At 37.2% G+C, this 24,233-nt stretch overlaps 1 pseudogene; it reads left to right on the plus strand.

The window, feature by feature from the left end:
* LOC136120169 (small ribosomal subunit protein eS12 pseudogene) overlaps window positions 1-16,226 on the plus strand; it is a 36,924-nt pseudogene extending 20,698 nt beyond the window's left edge.
* Window positions 16,227-24,233: the final 8,007 nt, after the last annotated feature.

The raw sequence follows: 24,233 nt of genomic DNA on the forward strand, positions 1-24,233 counted from the left end.
CACTGCCCTGAAAATCTCCTGTGCTCCACCTATTCATCCCTCCTGCCCTTCCCCCAAGCCCCTGGGCACGACTGATCTTTAAACTGTCTCCATAGGTCTGCATTTTCCAGCATGTCATAAAGTTGAGATAATTCATATGTAGCCTCTAAAGATTGTCATCTTTCACTTAGTGATATGCATTTAATGATCTAATTAATGTCTTTTTGTGATTTGATAGCTCATTTCTTTTTATTGCTGAATAATATTCCATTGTATTATGTATACAGTTTATCCGTTTACTTACTGAAGGACATCTTGCTTTCTTCCAAGTTTGGGCTGTTATAAATAGAGTTGCTGTAAACATCTGGGTGTAGGTTTTTGTGTAAATACCAAGGAGAGTGATTGCAATATCATATGGTAAGAGTATGTTTAGTTTTGTAAGAAACTGCCCAACTGTCTTCCAAATGGACTGTATCATTTTATATTCACAAGCAATAAATGAGAGTTCCTGGTGCTCCACAGCCTCACCAGAATTTGATGTTGTCAGTATTTTGGATTTTAACCAAATCCAAACGTGGATTGGCATTCATGTTGTAGTTTTAATTTGCATTTCCCTAATGACTTATGTTATTGAACATCTTTTCATATGCTTGTTGGCCATTGGTACATATTCTTTGGTGAGATGCCTGTTCATATCTTTTGTCCATTTCTTAGATTAGGTTCTTTGTTTCCATATGGTTGAATTTTAAGAGTTCTTTTCATATTTTAGGATCCTTTGTCAAATAATGTATCTTACAATATTTTTCTCCCAGTCTGTTACTTGTCTTTTAATTCTTTTAACAGTGCCTTTCACAGAGTAGAAGTTTTTTTTTAGTTCCTGTTTTGTTGAGATACTGAGATATAATTGATATACAGCACTGTATAAGTTTAGGATGTACAGCAAAATGATTTGACTTACACCATCCTGAAGCTATTACTACAATAACTTTAGTGACCATCATTCATATAGATATCAAATTAAAAAAATAGAAAAAAGGTTTTTTCCTTGTGATGTGAACTTTTAGGATTTACTCTCAGCAAATTTCACCTGTAATTGAAATATAATCAATTATCTTTATCATGTTGTACATTAGATCCCTAGTACTTATTTATCTTATAACTGGAAGTTTTTTTCTTTTGACCACCTTCATCCAATTTCCCCTACCCCCACCCTCTGCCTCTGGTAACCACAGATCTGATCTCCTTTTCTATGAGTTCTTTGTTTATTTGTTTGTTTTTGAAGTATAACTGACCTACAACACTGTGTTGGCTCCTGGCACACAACATAGTGATTCAATATTTTTATACATTTCAAAATAATCACTGTGTTAAGTCTAGTTACCATCTGTCACCATACAAATATATTATATTATTATTGACTATATTCCCTACATCGTACCTTGACACATTTATTTTGTAATCAAAAGTTTGTACCTCTTAATCTCCCTTAGATACTTCTCTCCTCCCCTCACCCTCTCCCCTCTGACAACCACCGTTTGTTCTCTTTATCTATGATTCTATTTTGTTATATTTGTCCATTTGGTTTTTTTTTTTAGATTCCACATATAAGTGAAATCATATAATATTTGTCTTTGCCTTACTTATTTCACTCAGCACAATACCCTCTAGGTCCATCCATGCTTTTGCAAATGGTAATAATTATCTTTTTATGGCTGAGTAATATTAATATTCTCTCTCTATACATAGAATACATATAGTAATATTTTATATATATATATAATATTGAATTGCTGGGTTATATGGTAGATCTATTTTTAATTTTTTGAGGTACCTCTGTACTGTTTTCCATAGTGGCTGCACCAATTTACATTCCCACCAACAGTGCATGAGTGTTCCCTTTTCTCCACATCCTTGTCAACACTTGTAATTTGTTGTCTTTTTGTTAATGGCCATTCTGATAGGTATGAGGTGATATCTCACTGTGGTTTTGATTTGCATTTTCCTGATGATTAGTGTTGCTGAGCATCTTTTCATGTGCCTGTTGGCCATTGTATGTCTTCTTTGGAAAAACGTCTATTATGGTCCTCTGACCATTTATTAATCATGTTATTTCTTTGTTTGGTGTTGAATTGTATACGTTGTTTGTATATTTTGAATATTAGCCCATTATTGGGTATATTATTTGCACATATCTTCTCTATTCAGTAGGTGGTCTTTTCATTTTGTTGATAGTTTCCTTCGCTGTGCAAAAGGTTTTTAACTTGATTTAGTTCCATTTGTTTATTTTTGCTTTTGTTTCCCTTGCCTGAGGAGACATATCCAAACAAATATTACTAAGAACAATGTTAAAGAGTGTACTGCCTGTTTCCTTTTAAAACTTTTATGGTTTCAGGTCTTATATTTAAGTGTTTAATCCATTTTGAATTTATTTTTGTGCATGGTATGAGAGAGTAGTCCAGTTTGATTCTTTGCATGTAGCTGTCCAATTTTCTTGATATCACTTATTGGAGAGGCTGTCTTTTCCCCTTTGTATATTCTTGCCTCCTTTGTTGTAGATTAATTGCCCATATAAGTATGACTTTATTTCAGGGTTTTCTATTCTGTTCCATTGACCTATGTGCATGTTTTTGTACTGGTTCTGATTAATGTAGCTTTGTAGTATAGTCTGAAGTCAGGGAGCCTGATTCTTCCAATTTTGTTTTTCTTTCTCAAGATTGCTTTGGCTATTCAGGGTCTTTTGTGTTTCCATGCAAACTTTAGAATTATTTGTTCTAGTTCTGTGAAAAATGCCATTGTTATTTTGAGAAGAGTTGAATTGTGTCTGTAGATTACCTTGGGTAATATGGTAATTTTAACAATATTAATTCTTCCAACCTAAAAGCATGGTATATCTTTTCATTTGCTTGCACCATCTTCAATTTTTTTTTTGTCATAAAGTTTTCTGAGTATAGATCTTTGCCCTCCTTAGTTAGATTTGTTTCTAAGTATTTTATTCTTTTTGCTGCAATTATAAATGTGATTGTTTTCTTAATTTCTCTTTCTGATTGTTTGTTCTTAGTGTATAGAAACACAAAGAATTTCTATATATTAACTTTGTATCCTGCAACCTTACAAAATTCATTGATGAGTTCTAATAGTTTTTTGGTGGTATCTTTAGGATTTTCTATGTACAGTACCATGTCATCTGCAAAAAATGACAGTTTTACTTCTTCCTTTCTAATTTGGATGCTTTTTATTTCTTTTTCTTGTGTGATTTCTGCATCTAGGATTTCCAATACTATGTTGGATAAAAGTGGTGGGAGTGGGCATCCTTGTCTTGTTCCTGATCTTAGAGGAAATAATGTCAACTTTTTACCATTGAGTATGATGTTAGCTGTGGGCTTGTCATACATGGCCTTTATTATGTTAGGTATGTTCCTTCTGTACCCAATTTGTCAAGAGTTTTTATCATGAATGGATGTCGAATTTTGTCAAAATCTTTTTCTGCATCTATTGCAATGATTGTATGGTTTTTATTCTTCAGTTTGTTAATATGGTGTATCATATTGATTGATTTGTGAATGTTGAAAAATCCTTGCATCCCTGGGATAAATTCCATTTGATCATGGTGTATGATCCTTTTAATGTACTGTTGGAATTGATTTGCTAATATGTTGTTTAGGATTTTCGCATCTATATTCATCAGCGATATTGGCCTGAAATTTTCTTTTTTTATGATGTCTTTGTCTGATTTTAATATCAGGGTGATGCTGGCCTCATAGAATGAGTTCAGAAGTATTCCTTCCTCTGCAATTTTTTGGGATAGTTTGAGAAGGATAAGTTTTAACTCTTCTTTAAATGTTTGGTAGGATTCACCTTTGAAGTCATCTGGTCCTGGACTTTCGCTGCTTGGGAGTTTTAAAATTATTGATTTAATTTCATTACTGGTAATTGGTCTGTCCATATTTTCTGTTCATTCCTGATTCAGTCTTGGGAGATTGTTAATTTCTAGGAATGAGTCCACTTCTTCTAGGTTGTTCATTTTATTAGTGTATAATTATTCATAGTGATATTTTGTGACCCTTTGTATATCTGTGCTGTTAGTTGTTACTTTTCCTTTTTCATTTCTGATTTTATTCATAAGAACCCTCTCTCTTGATGAGTCTGGCTAACGGTTTATTGACTTTATCTTTTCAAAGAACCAGCTTTAGTTTCATTGATCATTTCTATTTTTTAGGTGTAAGGTTAGTTTGTTTATTTAAGATTTTTCTTTCTTACTCAGGTATGCTTGTATCGCTTTAAACTTCCCTCTTAAAACTGATTTTGCAGTGTCCCATAGATGTAGTTTGTTTTCTTTTTAACATCTTTATTGGAGTATAATTGCGTTACAATGGTGTGTTGGTTTATGCTTTATAACAAAGTGAATCAGGTATACATATACATATATCCCCATATCTCCTCCCTCGTGCATCTCCCTCCCACCCTCCCTATCCCACCCATTTAGGTGGACACAAAGCACCGAGCTGATCTCCCTGTGCAATGTGGCTGCTTCCCACTAGCTTTCTATTTTACATTTGGTAGTGTATATATGTCCATGCCACTCTCTCACTTTGTCCCAGCTTCCCCTTGCCCCTCCCCATGTCCTCAATCCATTCTCTACATCTACGTCTTTATTCCTGTCCTGCCCCAATGTTCATCAGAATCATTTTTTTTTAAGATTCTGTATATATTTGTTAGCATATGATATTTGTTTTTCTCTTTCTGACTTACTTCGCTCTGTATGATGGACTCTAGGTCCATCCACCTCACTACAAATAACTCAATTTCATTTTTTTTAAGGCTGAGTAATATTCCATTGTATATATGCACCACATTTTCTTCATCCATTCATCTGTTGATGGACACTTACATTGCTTCCATGTTCTGGCTATTGTAAATAGAGCTGCAATGGACATTGTGGTACATGACTCTTTTTCAATTATGGTTTTCTCAGGGTATATGCCCAGTAGTGGGATTGCTGGGTCATATGGTAGTTCTATTTTTAGTTTTTTAAGGAACCTCCATACTGTTGTCCATAGTGGCTGTATCAATTTACATTCCCACCAACAGTGCAAGAGTGTTCCCTTTTCTCCACACCCTCTCCAACATTTATTCTTTGTAGACTTTTTCATGATGGCCATTCTGAGTGGTGTCACATGATACCACATTGTAGTTTGATTTGCATTTCTCTAATGATTAGTGATGTTGAGCATCTTTTCATGTGTTTGTTGGCAATCAGTATATCTTCTTTGGAGAAATGTCTATTTAGGTCTTCTGCCCATTTTTGGATTGGGTTGTTTGTTTTTTTGTTGTTGTTGTTGTTTTGTATTCCTTTTATTTCTTTTTATTCTCTGTTTGCCATGACTAGGACTTCCAAAACTATGTTGAATAATAGTGGCCAGAGTGGACATCCTTGTCTTGTTCCTGATCTTAGTGGAAATGTTTTCAGTTTTTAACCATTGAGAATAATATTTGCTGCGGGTTTGTCGTATATGGCCTTTATTATATTGAGGTAGTTCCCTCTATGCCCACTTTCTAGAGAGTTTTTATCATAAATGGGTGTTGAATTTTGTCAAAACTTTTTCTGCATCTATTGAGATGATAATATGGTTTTTATTCTTCAATTTGTTAATATGGTGTATCACATTGATTTGTGTATATTGAAGAATCCTTGCATCCTTGGGATAAATTCCACTTGATCTTGGTGTATGATCCTTTTAATGTGTTGTTGGATTCTGTTTGCTAGTATTTTGTTGAGGATTTTTGCATCTGTATTCATCAGTGATATTGGTCTGTAGTTTTCTTTTTTTGTAGTATCTTTGTCTGGTTTAGTATCTGGGTGATGGTGGCCTCATAGAATGAGTTTGGGAGTGTTCCTTCCTCTGCAATTTTTTGGAAGAGTTTGAGAAAGATGGGTGTTATCTCTTCTCTATATGTTGATAAAATTCACCTGTGAAGGCATCTGGTTCTGGACTTTTGTTTATTGGAAGATTTTTAATCACAGTTTCAATTTCATTACTTGTGGTTGGTCTGTTCATATTTTCTATTTCTTCCTGGTTCAGTCTTGGGAGGTTATACCTATCTAAGAATTTGTCCATTTCTTCCAGGTTGTCCATTTTATTGGCATATAGTTGCTTGTAGTAATCTCTCATGATCCTTTGTATTTCTGCAGTGTCAGTTGTTACTTATTGTTTATTTCTAATTCTATTGATTTGAGTCTTCTTCTTTTTTTTCTTGATGAGTCTGGCTAATTCTTTCTCAATTTTGTTTATCTTCTCAAAGAACCAGGTTTTAGTTTTAATGATCTTTGCTATTGTTTCCTTTATTTCTTTTTCATTTATTTCTGATCTGATCTTCATGATTTCTTTCCTTCTGCTGACTTTGTTTTTTTTTTTTTTCCTTCTTTCTCTAATTGCTTTAGGTATATGTTTAGGTTCTTTATTTGAGATGTTTCTTGTTTCTTGAGGTAGGATTGTATTGCTTTAAACTTCCCTCTTAGAACTGCTTTTGCTGCATCCCATAGATTTTGGTTCATTTAATTTTCATTGTCATTTGTTTCTAGGTATTTTCTGATTACCTCTTTGATTTCTTCAGTGATCTCTTGGTTATTTAGTATTGTATTGTTTAGCCTGCATGTATTTGTATTTTTTACATATTTTTTCCTGTAATTGATATTTAGTCTCATAGCATTGTGGTCGGAAAAGGTACTTGATATGATTTCAATTTTCTTTTTGAAATTTACCAAGGCTAGATTTGTGACCCAAGATATGATCTATCCTGGAGAATGTTCCATGAGCACTTGAGAATAATGTGTATTCTGTTGTTTTTGGATGGAATGTCCTATAAATATCAATTAAGTCCATCTTCTTTAATGTATCATTTAAAGCTTGTGTTTCCTTATTTAATTCTTTGTGGATGATCTGTCCATTGATGAAAGTGGGGTGTTAAAGTCCCCTACTATGATTGTGTTACTGTCGATTTCCCCTTTTATGGCTGTTAGCATTTGCCTTATGTATTGAGGTGCTCCTATGTCGGGTACATAAATATTTACAATTGTTATATCTTCTTCTTGGATTTATCCCTTGATCATTATGTAGTATCCTTCTTTGTCTCTTGTAATAGTCTTTATTTTAAAGTCTATTTTGTCTGATATGAGAATTGCTACTCCAGATTTCTTTTGATTTCAATTTGCATAGAATATCTTTTTCTGTCCCCTCACTTTCAGTTTGTATGTGTCCCTAGGTCTGAAGTGGGTCTCTTGTAGATAGCATGTATATGGGTCTTGGTTTTGTTTCCATTCAGCCAGTCTATGTCTTTTGGTGGGAGCATTTAATCCATTTACATTTAAGGTAGTTATTGATATATATGTTCCTATTACCATTTTCTTAATTGTTTTGCGTTTGTTATTGTAGTTCTTTTCCTTCTGTTGTGTTTCCTGCCTAAAAGTTCCTTTAGCATTTGTTGTAAAGGTGGTTTGGTAGTGCTGAATTCTCTTAACTTTTGCTTGTCTGTAAAGGTTTTAATTTCTCTGTTGAATCTGAATGAGATCCTTGCCGGGTAGAGTAATCTTGGTTGTAGATTCTTCCCTTTCATCACTTTAAATATGTCCTGCCACTCCCTTCTGGCTTGCAGTTTCTGCTGAAAGATCAGCTGTTAAACTTACTGGGATTCCCTTGTATGTTATTTGTTGTTTTTCCCTTGCTGCTTTTAATATTTTTTTCTTTGTATTTAATTTTTGATAGTTTGATTAATATGTGTCTTGGCGTTTTTCTCCTGGATTTATCTCTGCACTTCCTGGACTTGATTATTTCCTTTCACATATTAAGGTAGTTTTCAACTATAATCTCTTCAAATATTTTCTCAGTTCCTTTCTTTTTCTCTTCTTCTGGGAACACTATAATTCGAATATTGGTGCATTTAGTGTTGTTCCAGAAGTCTCTGAGACTGTTGTCAATTCTTTTCATTCTTTATTCTTTATTCTGCTCTGTGGTAGTTATTTCCACTATTTTATCTTCCAGGTCACTTCTCTGTTCTTCTTCCTCAGTTATTCTGCTATTGATTCCTTCTAGACTATTTTTAAATCCATTTATTGTGTTATTCATCCTTGTTTGTTTGCTCTTTAGTTCTTCTAAGTCCTTGTTAAACGTTTCTTGTGTTTTCTCCATTCTATTTCCAGGATTTTGGATCATCTTTACTATCATTATTCTGAATTCTTTTTCATATAGACTGCCTATTTCCTCTTCATTTGTTTGGTCTGATGGGTTTTTACCTTGCCCCTTCATCTCCTGTGTATTTCTTTGTCTTCTCATTTTAAGTTACTGTGTTTAAGATCTTCTTTTTGAAGGCTGCAGGCTCGTAGTTCCTATTGTTGTTGGTGTCTGCCCCCAATGCCTAAGGTTGGTTCAGTGGGTTGTGTAGGCTTCCTTGTGGAGGGGACTGGTCCCTGTGTTCTGGTGGATAAGTTTGGATCTTGCCTTTCTGGTGGGAAGAATCACGTCCAGTGGTGTGTTTTGGTGTGCCTGTGACTTTATTATGATTTTAGCCAACCTCTCTGCTAATGGGTATGGTTGTGTTCCTGTCTTGCTAGTTGTTTGGCATAGGGTGTTCAGCACTGTAGCTTGCTCGTCATTGAGTGGAATTGGGTCTTAGCAATGAGATGGAGATCTCTGGAAGAGCTTTCACCGTTTGATATTACGTGGAGCCAGGAGGTCTCTGGTGGACCAGTGTCCTGAACTTGGCTCTCCCACCTCAGAGGCACAGGCCTGACACCCGGGTGGAGCACCAAGACCCCGTTAGCCACACCACTGAAAAGAAATGGGAGAAAGAAAGAAAAAATAAAATACAAGTTATTAAAATAAAAAAGTTATTAAAAATTAAAAAATATTAAAAAGTAATTAAAAAAGAAAGAAAGAAAGAAGAGAGCAACCAAACCAAAAAAGAAATCCACCAATCATAACAAGTGCTAAAAACTATACCCCCCCCCAAAAAAAGTATAAACAGAACGTTAGGACAAATGTAAAAGCAAAGCTATACAGACAAAATCACACAAAGAAGCACACACATGCACACTCACAAAAAGAGAAAAAGGAAAATATATATATAACTATATATAAAAAAATGAAAAGGAAGAGAGCAAACAAATCAGCAAACAAATCTACCAATGATAATAAACTCTAAATACTAAACTAAGATAAACATAAAACCAGAAACAAATTAGATTCAGAAAACAAGCCCCAAGTCTACCGTTGCCCCCAAAGTAAACCACCTCAATTTTGGGATGATTTGTTCTCTATTCAGGTATTCCAGAGATGTAGGGTACATCAAGTTGATTGTGAAGATTTAATCCACTGCTCCGTAGGCTTCTGGGAGAGATTTCCCTTTCTCTTCTTTGTTCACACAGCTCCTGGGGTTCAGCTTTGGATTTGGCCCCACCTCTGCATGTAGCTTGCCTGATGGCATCTGTTCTTCGCTCAGACAGGACAGGGTTAAAGTGGCAGCTGATTAGGGGGCTCTGGCTTACTCAGGCTGGTGGGAGGGAGGGTTATGGAATGCGGGGCAAGCCTCTGGCAGCAGAGGCTCGTGTGACGTTGTAACAGCATGAGGCATGCCAGGTGTTCTCCCGGGGAATGTGTCCCTGTTTCACGGGACCCTGGCAGTGATGGGCTGCACAGGCTGCTAGGAGGGGAGGTGTGGATAGTGACCTGTGCTTGCACACAGGCTTCTTGGTGGCTGCAGCAGCAGCCTAAGTGTTTCATCCCTATCTCTGGTCTCTGGAGCTCGTTTAGGCAGTGCTCTGAATCCCCTCTCCAAGCATACCCCGAAACAATGGTCTCTTGCCTCTTAGGCAGTTCCAGACTTTTTCCTGGACTCCCTCTTGGCTAGCTGTGGCGCACTAGCCCCCTTCAGGCTGTGTTCACACAGCCAAACCCAGTCCTCTCCCTGGGATCTGACCTCCGAAGCTGGAGCCTCAGCTCCCAGTCCCCACCTGCCCTGGCAGGTGAGCAAACAAGCCTCCCAGGCTGGTGAGTGCTGGTCAGTACTGATCCTCTGTGCGGGAATCTCTCCACATTGGCTTCTACACCCCTGTTGCTATGCTCTCCTCTGTGGCTCCGAAGCTTCCCTCTGCCCCTGCCCACCCCCCGTCTCCACCAGTGAAGGGGCTTCATAATGTGTGGAAGCTTTTCCTCCTTCGCAGCTCCCTCCCAGAGGTGCAGGTCCCACCCCTATTCTTTTGTCTTTTCTTTTTCCTTTTGCCCTACCCAGGTACGTGGGGGAGTTTCTTGCCTTTTGGGAAGTCTGAGGTCTTCTGCCAGCATTCAGTACATGTTCTCTAGAAGTTGTTCCACATGTAGATGTATTTGTGATGTATTTGTTGGGAGGAAGGTGACCTCCATGTCTTATTCCTCCACCATCTTGAAGGTCTCCTCCTGTCCCATAGACTTTGGATCGTTGGGTTTTCCTTTTCTTTTGTCTCCATGTATTTTTTGATTTCTTAAGTAACCCATTGCCTGTTTAGTAGCATATAGTTTAGCCTCCACGTGTTTGTGTCTTTTGCTATTTTTTTTCTTGCAGTTGATATCTATTCTCATAGTGTTGTGGTCAGAAAAGATTCTTGATATGATTTCAATCCTCTTAAATTTATTGATACCTGTTTTGTGGTCTGGCATGTGATCTACACTGGAGAATGTTCCATGTGCACTTGAAACGAATGTGTGTTTTGCTGCTTTGTATGGAATGTTCTCTCTCTATATCTGTTAAGTACAGCTGGTCTAATGTCATTTAAGGCCAGCATTTTCTCGCTGGATCATCTGTCCATTGATGTAAGTGGGGTGTTAAAGTCCTCTACCATTATTGTTTTACTGTCACTTTCTGCCTTTATGTCTGTTAATATTTGTTTTATGTGTTTAGGTGCTCCTTTGTTGGGTGCATATATATTTACAATTGATATATGTTCTTGGATTGCTCCCCTGATCATTTTATAATGTCTTTCTTTGTCTCTTATTACAGTCTTCATTTTAAAGTCTATTTCGTCTGATATTAAATTGCTATCATGGTTTTCTTTCTATTTCCCATTTATACTTTTTCCATCCCCTCACTTTCAGTGTGTGTGTGTCTTTAGATCTGAAGTGAATCCTCTGTAGGTGGCATACATGTGGACCTTGTTTTTGTATTCATTCAGCCATTCAGTGTCTTTTGATTGGAACATTTGGTTCATTTACATTTAAAGTAATTATTGATAAGTATGTACTTATTTCCATTTTTTTGGTTGTTTTTGCAGTTGTTCTTTTCTTCTTCTTTTACTCTCTACCCCCTTATGATTTGCTGACAATTTTTAGTGTTATATTTGGATTCCTTTCTCTTTTTGCATGTGTATCTATTACAGATTTTTGGTTTGTGTTACTGTTATATACATGATTAAAGTTACTGATTTCTTTAGTTTGAAGGTATTTTAACAACCCTGCATTTTTACTCCCCTTCCTGTATATTTAATGTTCTGATATCATATTTTACATTTTTTTGTTTCCTTTAACTACTTATTGTGGATATAGATGATTTTACTACTTTTGTCTTTTAATTTTCCTAGTAGCTATATAAGGGGTTGATTTTGATTGGGATTCTGTTGACTCTATAAATCAAGTTGGGAAGATCTGAAATTCTAAAAATATTGACTTTTTCTATCCATGAACATGGAATATCTCTCCACTTGTGTACATTTTTTTGTTTAATTTCTTTTATCAGTTTTTTGGTTTCCTAATATAAACCTTGTACTTCTTTTTTTACCCTTATGCCCAAGTATTATTATTTTTTGGCACTAAGGCAAATGCTTGTATCTTTAATTTCAAATTCCTATTGTTCACTGCTGGCATATAGAAAAGTAACAATGTAGATTCTTCACTTTTTATAACAATATGTTAACTTTATTACCTACACACCTGGTTTCCAAAGTTATGTTGATTTCCTCTCAAACATATAACATCTGTTATTCAGGGACTCAGTAAGAACTAAAATCCAAATTGACTACTAATGAACTTCTTAAAAATCCTATCCAAGTTAAGTTGGGGAGAAATAATGATCCATTTCTAGATTCTCTGCTCTGAGAAGAAAAACTTCTTGTACTTCAAACTCAAAAGAGTTGGTCATATCCATCTCAATCAATCCCTGTAAATTTGCTTCTTTAACTACACTTCTGAAAGCTAACCACTGGGAACATCATCACTTGGCTGAAGGCCAGGCAATCAGCAATAGCCTCACTATGACTGACTTTTAGAGACACTTCTACCGCTTGAAATGCTTCCACTTTTAGAGACACTTCCATAACTACTAAAGATCAACTAATTCTGAGTCATTCCGAGTTCTGAAAGTCTAACAGTCCCCAAAATCTCTGCTTCCCCAAACCCTGTATAAGATCAGCAACTTGCTTTGATCAGTAATACTGAGCTCTGTTCATACAGATCTCTCTTCCTTACCAGATAATCCATTAAACTTTTTGTTTCAAACGTAAAGTGGTGACCTCTTTTGTTGAGAGCTTTTTTTCCCTGTTATCAATTAAGCTATCTAAAACAGCACCTGTGGGGGCTTCCCTAGTGGTGCAGTGGTTGAGAGTCCGCCTGCTGATTCAGGGGACACAGGTTCATGCCCCGGTCCGGGAAGATCCCACATGCCGTGGAGCGGCTAGGCCCGTGAGCCATGGCTGCTGAGCCTGTGCGTCCGGAGCCTGTGCTCCACAGCGGGAGAGGCCACAACAGTGAGAGGCCTGCGTACGGCAAAAAATAAAATAAAATAAAATAAAATAAAATAAAATAAAATAAAAATAAAACAGCACCTGTGGATTGCATTGTTTTAGAGCCAGGTGGAAACTCTTAATGGAAATATGATTTTACTATTTTCTTGGCAATTTTTTTTGTTGTAAATTTGTGTAAAACTCAGTTACATGAATATAGTTTCCATATCTTTTGTAAAACAGCTATTTAATTCATTGCTTAATAGCTAGTTAAATGTTCTTTGTATAAAGAAAAAATTTTAAGTTCCCCTTAGAGTTTAATGCTAGGTAAAATTGTGTCTCCTGAGCAAATGATTTCCTCTTTTCTTTGGCTGCCATGAATCTCAACACTACAATTTCTAATCAGTTATAAGACTTAATTTCTCACTTTAAGATTATATTCTTAACCATAAATGATACATGACTTTCATTTATTTTCATGTTTTTTATTGTTGTAATCCTTATCATAATGGTTTTATTGCATATGACTTTTGCTTAACCTACATTAAAAATCCATGTTTGGGACCAGGTATGGAAAAAAATTTATAATACATTTCTCTTTGAGGAACATTATGATAATACACTAGTATTTGCATACTTCTTGCTCTTTCCAGGCACTTTCACCTTTGATAATAATCCTTCTTTATTTTGTTTCTATGATATCTAGAGTTTGGCAGCAATATTTTAATGAAGTCAGTCAACTGAATTTATAGTTTTACAAATCATTTCTAACATTGATATTCTTTAGAACAAAATTCTGTGTGAAAATATTAATTCTCAGTGTAACTGGTAAAAGTTATACCTCCACAGCAGTTAGTTGGCCAACTGCACAGTCACCTTTGAAAGTGCAACAACTTTAATAGCAACATTGTACAAAAATAAAAGGCAGCATCTTAACCTTGAAACTTTGGTGCTAACAATGGAAATCAAAATAAACATTTCTAAATGTTTATTTCACTCCTCTATTCAGCAAGGCAACAGGTTAGTTAATGGAAGAATTTGACATCCTGCGTGGAAGAATCGCTTTCAGGAAATATATAACAAAAAGCACATCCTAAATATGAGACTGATTTTGAGTCTGATATAAATTTTCCTGTTTCCGTTGCAGGTTCCTTACCATTCACAAATCCAACAACTTGTATTAGGGTGTTTGAAACTAATTTGTTTGGCGGAATTATAGTCATTGCTGTTGTTATGTATAGTTTTTATTTTCTTTTTTAAAAAAAATCAATTCTGGGGTTTTCCTGGTGGTGCAGTAGTTAAGAATCCACCTGCCAATGCAGGGGACACGGGTTTGAGTCCTGGGCCTGGAAGATCCCACGTGCCACAGAGCAACTAAGCCCATGTATCACAACTACTGAGCCTGCATTCTAGAGCCCACAAGCCACAACTACTGAAGCCCACGTGCCACAACTACTGAAGCCTGCGTGCCTAGACCCCATGCTCCGCAACAAGAGAAGCCACCGCAATGAGAAGCCTGCACACCGCAATGAAGAGTAGCCCTCGCTCACTGCAACTAGAGAAAGCCTGCACGCAACAACGAAGACCCAAAGTAGCCAAAAATAAATACAGAACTAAATAAATAAATTTATTTTTAAAAAGTATTTAAAAAATCAATTCTATCTATCTGGCTGCGTCAGGTATTAGTTGCGGCCTATGGGATCTTTCATTGTGGTGAGTGGGCTTCTCTCTAGTTGTGGCACATGGGCTCTAGAGTGTGTGGGTTCAGCAGTTGAGGCACACAGGCTTAGTTGCCCTGCAGCATGTGGGATTTTAGGTCCCTGACCAGAGTTCGAACCCATGTCCCCTGCATTGGAAGGCAGATTCTTAACCACTGGACCACCAGGGAAGTGCTTAGTTTTTGTTTTCATATAACCAACACAGGTCCTATAAAGAGATGGACTAAATCATGATGCCCATGGTAGGGCTTAAAGAGGTGGTGAGAAAGGCTTATTCTACTGTATATTTCTTCCCTTCTTCCCTAGATGCCATCCTGCTTAAAATTCTGTCTTTAGAAGGGTTGCAGGGAGGGGTGCAGTGGAAGAGAGATGTGAACTACCTTTTCCAAATTCTAATGAAATATAATAAAAGATTAAGCAGAATTGACATCATTAAGACCAATTATTCTTTTTTCCAGGAAATATAGTAGGTACTTCTGGGGGATGAAACACAATAAATTCCTATTTTCTGAGGACATACAGATTACTGGATCTTTTCTGAGGCACAGGATGATAGGGTGGGGAAGGCAATGGCAGGGGATGTTTGAGAATCCTCTAAAATTAGGTACGTGCAGAAACAGCAGTCTTTAGAAGAAACAGCTAGTAAATCTGCTTCTGATTAGTAGTGGACTTAGGTCTGGATAAAAAGGGAGGGTTAGTTCTAGTTCCAACAACCTGAACTTCAGGAAAGGAAGGAAAGAGGCAATCTTTGCCTACTTCCTAAATCTTTCTCAAATGACCTTGTTTTTAAGGAATATAAGGTTTAGCTATTCTAAAGTGCCAACATGGCAACAAATACAATACTAGACAAGAAACCACCTATTTTTCTAGTAAAGAGAGGAAAATTGTTGCAAAAGAAAGTGTTTCTGACTTTCATAGATGTCTCCACCTGTTCCTGAAACCACTGGAATCGAAGTTGGGAGGCATCTGTTTTTGTCTTGTCATCTCTGCTGATTTTCTCAGCTACTCAGGATATCCCCAACATCATTTACATCTCATATACAGAGGTTTTCTTAGGATGAGGCCAAGAGAGGCTCCTTGGGCCTGCTTTGAAGACCCTCACTATGAGCAGCTGGGAAACCACCACTGAAGATGAAGAAATTGGCTCTACCATAACTACTTTTTAAATTCCAAAGTTTTATTTTATTTTATTTTAGTATTTAAAAAAAATATCCAACTTATTAGGTTTCCTCATTGAAAGCCAAGGCAAAGCAGGTAATATACTTTTATCCACCCAAGGCTGTCCTTTGGTGATTTCTATTCCTATTTAAAATGACCACTAACGCCGCGGAGTCGTGCAGAGACTGAGGCTCGGGTGCACTTAAGATTCGGCTCCACCCATAACCCACCACCAGGGCCGAGGAAGGCACTACTGCTGGAGGTGTAATGGACGTTAATCCTGCTCTGCAAGAGGTGCTGAAGACCAACCTCATCCACGATGGCCTAGCACGTTGAATATGCGAAGCTGCCAAAGGCTTAGACAAGCGTCAAGCCCATCTCTGCATGCTTGCATCCAACTGTGATGAGCCTATGTATGTCAAGTTGGTGGAGGCCCTTTGTGCTGAGCACCAAATCAACCTGATTAAGGTTGATGACAACAAGAAACTAGGGGGATGGGTAGGCCTCTGTAAAACTGACAGAGAGGGAAAACCCATAAAGCGGTTGGTTGCAGTTGTGTGGTGGTTAAGGGCTGTGGCAAAGAGGCTCAGGCCAAGGATGCCATCGAGGAGTACTTCAAATGCAAGAAATGATCAAATAAAAACACTGGGCTCTTGTTCCTCAAAAAAAAAAAAAATTAAAATTAAATAAAATGACCACTGATGTATATTGTAACCTGAACCACATGGGAGCTACTTATAGTGATATCCCTACTCACGCTCCATAGTTAAATTTACATTTATTGAGGACCTTTAATGAGCCATCTGCTTCATATTATCACATCAGCAGCAGAAGTACCACTGCCACCAGTATAACAGCTGCCATTTATTTAGAAATAACTATGTGTCAGAACCAAAGCTAAAGACTAACTTTATTTCATCCAACTCTTACATAAACTATGGCAGGTAACATTATCCTCATTTGATGGAAGAGAAAACTGAAGCAGAAAGAGTCTCAGTAATCTGCACTAGGTCGCAGAGATAACAAGTGGCAAGAATTCAATCCTTATGACACTGCAGTTTACAACTAAGGACATTGAGGCCCAGAAAGACCAGAACCAAGGGGACACAGTAAATGGCAAATTGGAAATCAGATCTGTCAGAACCCTCAAAGAACATGTTCTTTCTATTGTATCATATATCTTTCATTCTGTGTTTTGTTTCTCTGCCCTCTCTGAAGTGTAGGAAGAGGAAATAAAATTTATAAATTAAAAGGTTTTGAGATATTCTGGAACGTTCCATTTTATGAATAGGCATAATTCTCTGCCTGAGTCCACATTTTAGAAGGAACATGTCAGATATGAGTTGCTGGCTTGGCAGTGGTCTCAAGCATATGTTACCTGGTGACCTCAGTGTTGCCAGTTAATCATTGGCATATGAGCCAACACAAAGTTACTTTTTCTTTTTCAATTTTTTTTATTGAAGTATAGTTGATTTACAATGTTGTGTTAGTTTCAGGTGTAAAGAATATATATTCTTTTTCAGATTCTTTTCCATTAAATTTAGGTTATTGTAAGATATTGAATATAGTTCCCTGTGCTATACAGTAAGTCCTTATTTTTTTATCTATTTTATGTGTAGTAGTGTGTATCTCTTAATCCAATACCCCTTTTGCCCCTTTGGTAACCATAAAAATTTTTTTCTAACATTACTCAGCCATAAAAGAGAATGAAATAATGCCATTCACAAACAACATTGATGGACCTAGAGATCATACTAAGTGAAGTAAATCAGACAGAGAAAGACAAATATCATATGATATCACTTATTTGTGGAACTTATTTATAAAACAAAGTTACTTTTATATAGGACAGAGGCAGCTAACAGTAGCTTGCTTCAGAAATCAGTGTTATTGATGATGGGAGAAATTGTGAGATGAGTTTCACTAGAAAGTGTTGTAAGGTTTCTATTTAACTAATTCCTGAGCTCACATCTGGGCTGAGTCCTGGTGACTTTGGGAAGGAACTCAAAAAGAAAATGCAGACAACAGGAAGGCTGCTTCACTTTCTTTGCCTTCAGCTGGAAACAGGTTAGTGCTCACCCACATCAAGGCAGTACTTGGACTGGCTGCCTGAAGTACAATTATATTCTACAAAGTGGCCTTGTAGTTTGCATTCTCCTTCTTCAGTGGCTTTCATATCAAAGCTGCTTTGTTTCCAAGTTAACATAATGGGACTCAACGTAATATTTTGCCAAGCTCTCACTGATCCTCAGTGTGGAATAAATGTGAACACTGCCTCATTAATCCTCTCCACGGTCCTTGGAGAGAAGTGGCAAGCAATATCCCATCCATTTTGCAGTGGAGGAAAGAATGGCAAAGTAAATTGTTCACTTTGCATCTGTGCCCAGCCTTCTGGGCATTTCCATCTGGATATCCTGCTGGCTTGTCAAACTCAACTTACCCCAAATTGAACTCATTCCCTTCCGTTTTCCAAAGCACATCTCTCTGGGCGTTGTCTTGGTTAATGGCACTACTATCCACACAGTTCCCCTGGTGGAAGCCTCGAGTCATCTTTGACGTCTTTCACTTTCTATATACAATCAGTTATGAAGTGTATCTCATTTTCCTCTGAGATGGCTCTCCAATTCATCCATTCTCTTGAAACAACCCTGCCCCAATCTCTTGCTCTGTCCAGTGTCACATCATCCCTCATCCAGGTTAGAGCCCAAAAATAATCCTTACTAATATACCCAATTTGGGTTTTTCAATTTGTCATTTATACTGTCTTCAAAAAATTAATTTTCCTAAAACCAAGGTGGTATTATTTTCTCTCTTGCTCAAAAAGCTCTGATGGCCCCACATGGCCAACAAACATGGTCCTGACTCTTCACATCAATATCTTTTAAAATCAGGCACAACCTCATTCTGAGAACTTGTCTCCCACTTTTTGTTACCATGTACCCCCTACTCTAGACACAAGGCCATCTCACTATTCTCCAAGTGCTTTGGCCCATCTCCTAACTTTAGTTCATGATGAGCTTGCCTTAATTTCAGCTGATTCAACACATTTCTAGTCATTCTTTACAGTTCATATGGAACATCTTATTTGTTATCTTTATGACTCATTCATCTGCCTACTTTCCTAATTAATCTCTCCCTCTTTTGGATCTTCATAACAAGTTGTTACCATTTATCATGCCTTGTTTTACAGTTAATTATCAGTATTTCTCAAAACAGCCTATAAGTTTCTTGAGGACAAAGTCCATATTTTATTTATCTCTGAATTATTAGTACTTAGTATGGTACTTGGTGCTAAAATTTTTTTGTATAGCAATTTATATACAATCAAGAACTTCTTTTAGAAAAAAATTACTATATTTAATAACCACAATAACTGTAATACAGGTACTACTACTGATCCCTAACTTACAGATGAACAGACTGAGGCCTTAAAGAAGTAAAAAGACTTTTCTATGGCCTGTCTAGCATGAGGGCCAAGACTTAAACCCAGGATACTCATCTGAAAACCCTGATTTTATTTCACTGTACTGGACTGCACGTAGGCAGAAGTATATTTGGAAATGTGGCCTGAAACAGTACCCAATTTTGATAAAGCAAGCATTTCTGGTTACTACAACATGCTAGATGTTGTTCATATTGAGGGGTCATCAATTTCCAAAGGATTGTACATCATTCCTGGTTGTTTTCTGTGTCTGAGTAAGAACACAAACATCTCAGGGGCAAGGATTCTGTCATGTTCATGTTGGAGCAACCATAGCACCACTATGGACTTGAATATAGATGATGTTTAAGAATTATTGATTGTCTAATGGAATCTAGTCAAAGGACTTTGTTATCTTTGGCCATTTTCTCTTGTCATCTCCAACCCACACAATGTGTTGCCAAATGTTTATGAAGAGAATGTATATACCTTGGTTGAATTTTTAAAGATAATATTATAGGCACAGTTCCACTTCCTTCTTTCCCAGAGAAAAATCACTATTGTTATGTGGGAGAGTAGATTTCCCATATACAGTTATATATTTTTCACCACATATATCTGAGCATATAGCAATTTTCTGTGTGTTGGGGTGAGGGTGTGGGAATAGGAAATAGGAGCTCAGCAGGACATTTCAAGAGCATTAGTTCTTAACCAGAGTTAGGTTATGGACCTCTTGGACAATCTGATGAGAGCAGTCTACTGACACTCTCCTAGAAAAAATACAAATGAAGACAAGATTATGCATATATTTTCATGGTGCACAAAGATCCTCTAAGCTTATATGATTAAAAACCTCTGCTCTAGAATGCAACTGAGTGGATATAGAGTCAAGTAAGCGAGTAGGTTCCTGTAACTAAGATACAGGTAAACACCTTAGAAGTTTTGAATTTTGGGGGAATGGGGTGTAAATATCCTCCTTGTCTCCACCATAGTTTAGAACCAAATGAGAGATGAGAGATACAGCAGCAGGTCTCCCCTCTCACAGCATAGCCTTCCCAGCTAAGCTTACCATACAGCAGTCTTTCCAGGCAGAAAGACATGGAGGAGAGAATCTGGAGCAACTAAGTTGAATTCTTTTCTTGAACTTAGCATCCCATCAAGTGTCTCCTCCTCCATGAGAAGGGATGAAGAGGGACAGAGAAGAGTCAACCTGTCTCCTCCTGGTCAGTAGTGTACAAATCATTTCTGTCTCTATGGAAGCATGAGGAATGAGGATTAAGAATTAACACTGACAGGTTATGTGGCTGTTTTTGATCAAACCAATAGTAGCCAACAAAAGGCAAAGAAGCCAAACCTCTCTGAAGCGTAGGCTATCCCATCCGCACACAAAACAAGCTAGATTGTAGGTTTCTCAGGCGGGGTCAAGAGAATGGTGGATAAGACACAGTTTCCAGTTACTCGGGAAGCTGTAACTGGGAAAAAGATATATCAGACTGAAAAGTTGGAGAGGCAGATACTCTAGAATTTAATATCTCTTTCCCCTTCCTTCCACTCTTCGCTGACACTGCCTCAGTGCCCTTCTCCTTCCATCAATAGTGTCCTCAAAGCTCTTCCAGCTTCTTCTACCTGCTGCTGGTTCCTAAAGTCATTGCCACATGTTTTAGTTTTTTGTTATAGTAGCACTTCTGGGGACCAATTTCTGTTTACTTATTTCTGTATAACAAGTCACCCTAAATCTGAGTGGCTTAAGATTCAACAATCATTTAATTTGTGCTTGAATATGTGGGTCAGGAATTTGGGAAAGGCTTGGCTGGATTATTCTTCTTTTCCATATGGTGTTGTCTGGGGTCACTTGCTGTTCAGATGGTGGCTGGTATTTTCTAGAGGTTCAAAATGACAACTGGAAGACTGGGTTCAGCTGAGCTTCTCTTCCTTTCCACATAGCCTAAGGGCCTCTTCGTGTGGTGATTTATACTTGCTATATAATGAATGAGGTTGAGCATCTTCTCAAGTATTCAGATCCATTTATATTTCCCTTTCTATGATCTGCTTGAAAAAATTTTTTCTGTTGGGTTTTAGTCTTCTTTTAACAATGTTAAGGACATCTTGCCCTTCATCTATCATACGCGGTGGAAATAACTTTTCCCAGTTTTCAACTGGCCTTTTGGTTCATTTTCCTTGTATATTTTCCTAAGCATAAGTTTTAACTTAGATCTTTTATCCTTTTAGTAATCTTTCTAAACTGGTTCTGTCTGTATACAGATAATGCTGTGATTTTGGTTAATTATAATCAAAATGACCAAACTTCTAATTCTTTTACTTTCAAAGCTTTCAGAATCACCGTACTTTAGATGTCTCTATAATAACATATAGGGCTTCCCTGGTGGCGCAGTGGTTGAGAGTCCACCTGCCAATGCAGGGGACACGAGTTCGTGCCCCAGTCCAGGAAGATCCCACATGCTGCAGAGCGGCTGGGCCTGTGAGCCATGGCCACTGAGCCTGCGTGTCCGGAGCCTGTGCTCCGCAACGGGAGAGGCCACAACAGTGAGAGGCCCGCGTACCACACAAAATAAATAAATATAATAACATATAATTATATAATGTATTTAGAGATATGCTTTCCAATTCAACTTGTCTTTTTAATTAAATATATTTGCTTATCCTATTACAGTTTTTTTTGAGGCTCAGAAACCTGTGTTATTTTATGTATTTATTTATTCATTCATTCCAGCTTTATTGAGATATAATTGACATGTATAAATTTAAGATGTACATCATGATAATTTGATACACATATATTCAAAGTGATTACCGCAGTAAGGTTAGTTATTATCTCCATTACCTCACATAATTACCATTTCTTATTTATGGTAAGAACATTTAAGGCCTTCTTTCTTAGCCATCTGCAATTATATAATACAGTACTGTTAACTATTGTTACCATGTGGTACCTTGGAATCTCCAGAACTATTCATCTTATAACTGGTGATTTATACCCTTTGATGAACATCTCCTCATTTTTCCCACCCTTGGCCTCTGGCAGCTACCATACAACTATCTATTTCTGTGAGTTTGGTTTTCTTAGTTTCCACATGTAAGAGCCATAAGGGTTTGTCTTTTTCTGTCTGACTTATTTTACTTAGCACAGTGCACTCAAGTTTCACCCATACTGTCACAAATGGCAAGATTTCCTTTTTTTCACATGGCTGAATAATATTCCAGTGTGTGTGTGTGTGTGTGTGTGTGTGTGTGTGTGTTTAACATCATTAACTATTAAGGAAATGCAAATTAAGACCACAATGAGATACCGGTACATACCTATTAGAATAACTAAAATGAAAAATAGTAACAATACCAAATACTGGTTAGGATGTGGAAAAAGTGTACTTCTCAGACATTACTGATAGGAATATGAAATGGTATAGTCACTCTGGAAAATAGGCAGTTTCTTAAAAAAGTAAGCATACACTTACTATGTCACTCAGCATACATAATCCTGGGCATTCATCCCATCTAAATGAAAACTTAGGTCCACACAAAGCTGTACATGATAGTTCATAGCAGCTTCATTTATTATAGCCCCAAATGGAAGCAATCCAAATGTCCTATCATAGGTGAGTGGGTAAACAAACCATGATAGATCCATATCCTGAAATACTACTCAGCAATAAAAAGGAATAAGCTATTGATATACACAAGAACTTAGGTGCATTTCAAAGGCATTAAACTGAGCGACATTAGCAGAAATGGTGGAGTAGGTAGCTCCAAGGGCTCAGGCCTCCATGGAAACATTGAATAATAAAGCAAATGCTATTAGAATCAACTTTGTCAGCATTCTGGAAAATAGTCAAAGGTTTATACCAACCAAACAAAGGCTGAATCAGGAAAAAGGCAACTTAAAAATGGTAGGAAAGCTTGGCAGCCTTTTATTTGCCCTTGTTCCATACCTCTCCCAGGCTTGATGATGGTCTTAAAGATGGCAGCCTGCATTTCCAGCATGGGACCTTAGTCTCTGGTTTTGGAGGGAGCAGAGCTGACTTGATTCGTAAACTATTATTCTAACCTATCTGGGGGTTACCTGAGGGCAAGGTTTGTTTCACCTACCTTGGAACTCACTGAGGGCAGAAAAGCGCTGGTCACTGTTCAAAAATATTATGAGGTAAATGAACAATCAGCAGCTACCTGAGGCAAAAGGTTAAATTGAGGCCAACTATAGACACTGGGAGCCAGGGAGGTAAAGCTGGGGAGAGAGGTTCTTTGGGGAATTTGAGCATACAAAAGTGTCTGTATATAGTGGGGACTTTAGAATGCCACAGACATGACCAGGGCAGAATGCATGCTTAGCACAGACCTCAGAAGACCTTAAGCTTTTACCTCTGACTTATCTCTAGGCACAATGCAAGCAGAAGTGAAAGCTAAGGCAGGGTTGTAAATAGCTTGGTTAAGCATTGAAGGAGTGCCAGTCTTCAAAAACTGGGAAAGGGTTTCTTTTCTTTTTATTTCTTACTCTTATTCTACTTCTCCTTTGTCTTCCTCTCCTCCTCCTCCTTCTTGTTCTACTTCTTTTTCAGCTCTCTCTCTCTCCCCTATCTCAGCTAGTTCCTGGCATTTAAGGAAACCTTTCAAAATACTAGCTGAACCTACACTAAATGAACAGTTCCTTTCAGAGACCACATATAACAAAAAAGTACAGTTTAACAAAAATCGTTTAGAAAAGTCACAAAACAAAGTCACTAAATAAAGAAAGAGCTAGTGTCTACATCAAGCTACATAAACAGACTCCAAAGGGGGGGAAGGAGTCTGATTTTCAGGGCTATTACATTATAGTATTCAAAATGTCCAGTTTTCATCAAGCGCATTATGCTGAACAGGAAAAAAAAAAAACTTAAGTCACATGCTGTAGCTTGTATGATTCCATTCATTTAACATTATTGATGTGAAGAAATTACAGAGATGGAGAACAAATTAATTATTGTCAAGCATTAGGGATGGTGAGGTGGAAGGAGATAGGTAAGATCTATACCTACATCTTCTCAAGGTAGCATGAACTACATCTTTTAATTGTTTCTTGATTGTAGGGTGGTTACATGAATCTACACATGTGATAACATGACATAGGAATACATACACACTGTATACCAATATCAATTTCTTGCTTTGGTATAATATTTTCATTCTAGAAGGTAACCATTGGGATAAACCAAGTGAAGAGTATGTG

Source organism: Phocoena phocoena, chromosome 3, assembly GCF_963924675.1.
Source record: "Phocoena phocoena chromosome 3, mPhoPho1.1, whole genome shotgun sequence".
NCBI lineage: Eukaryota > Metazoa > Chordata > Mammalia > Artiodactyla > Phocoenidae > Phocoena > Phocoena phocoena.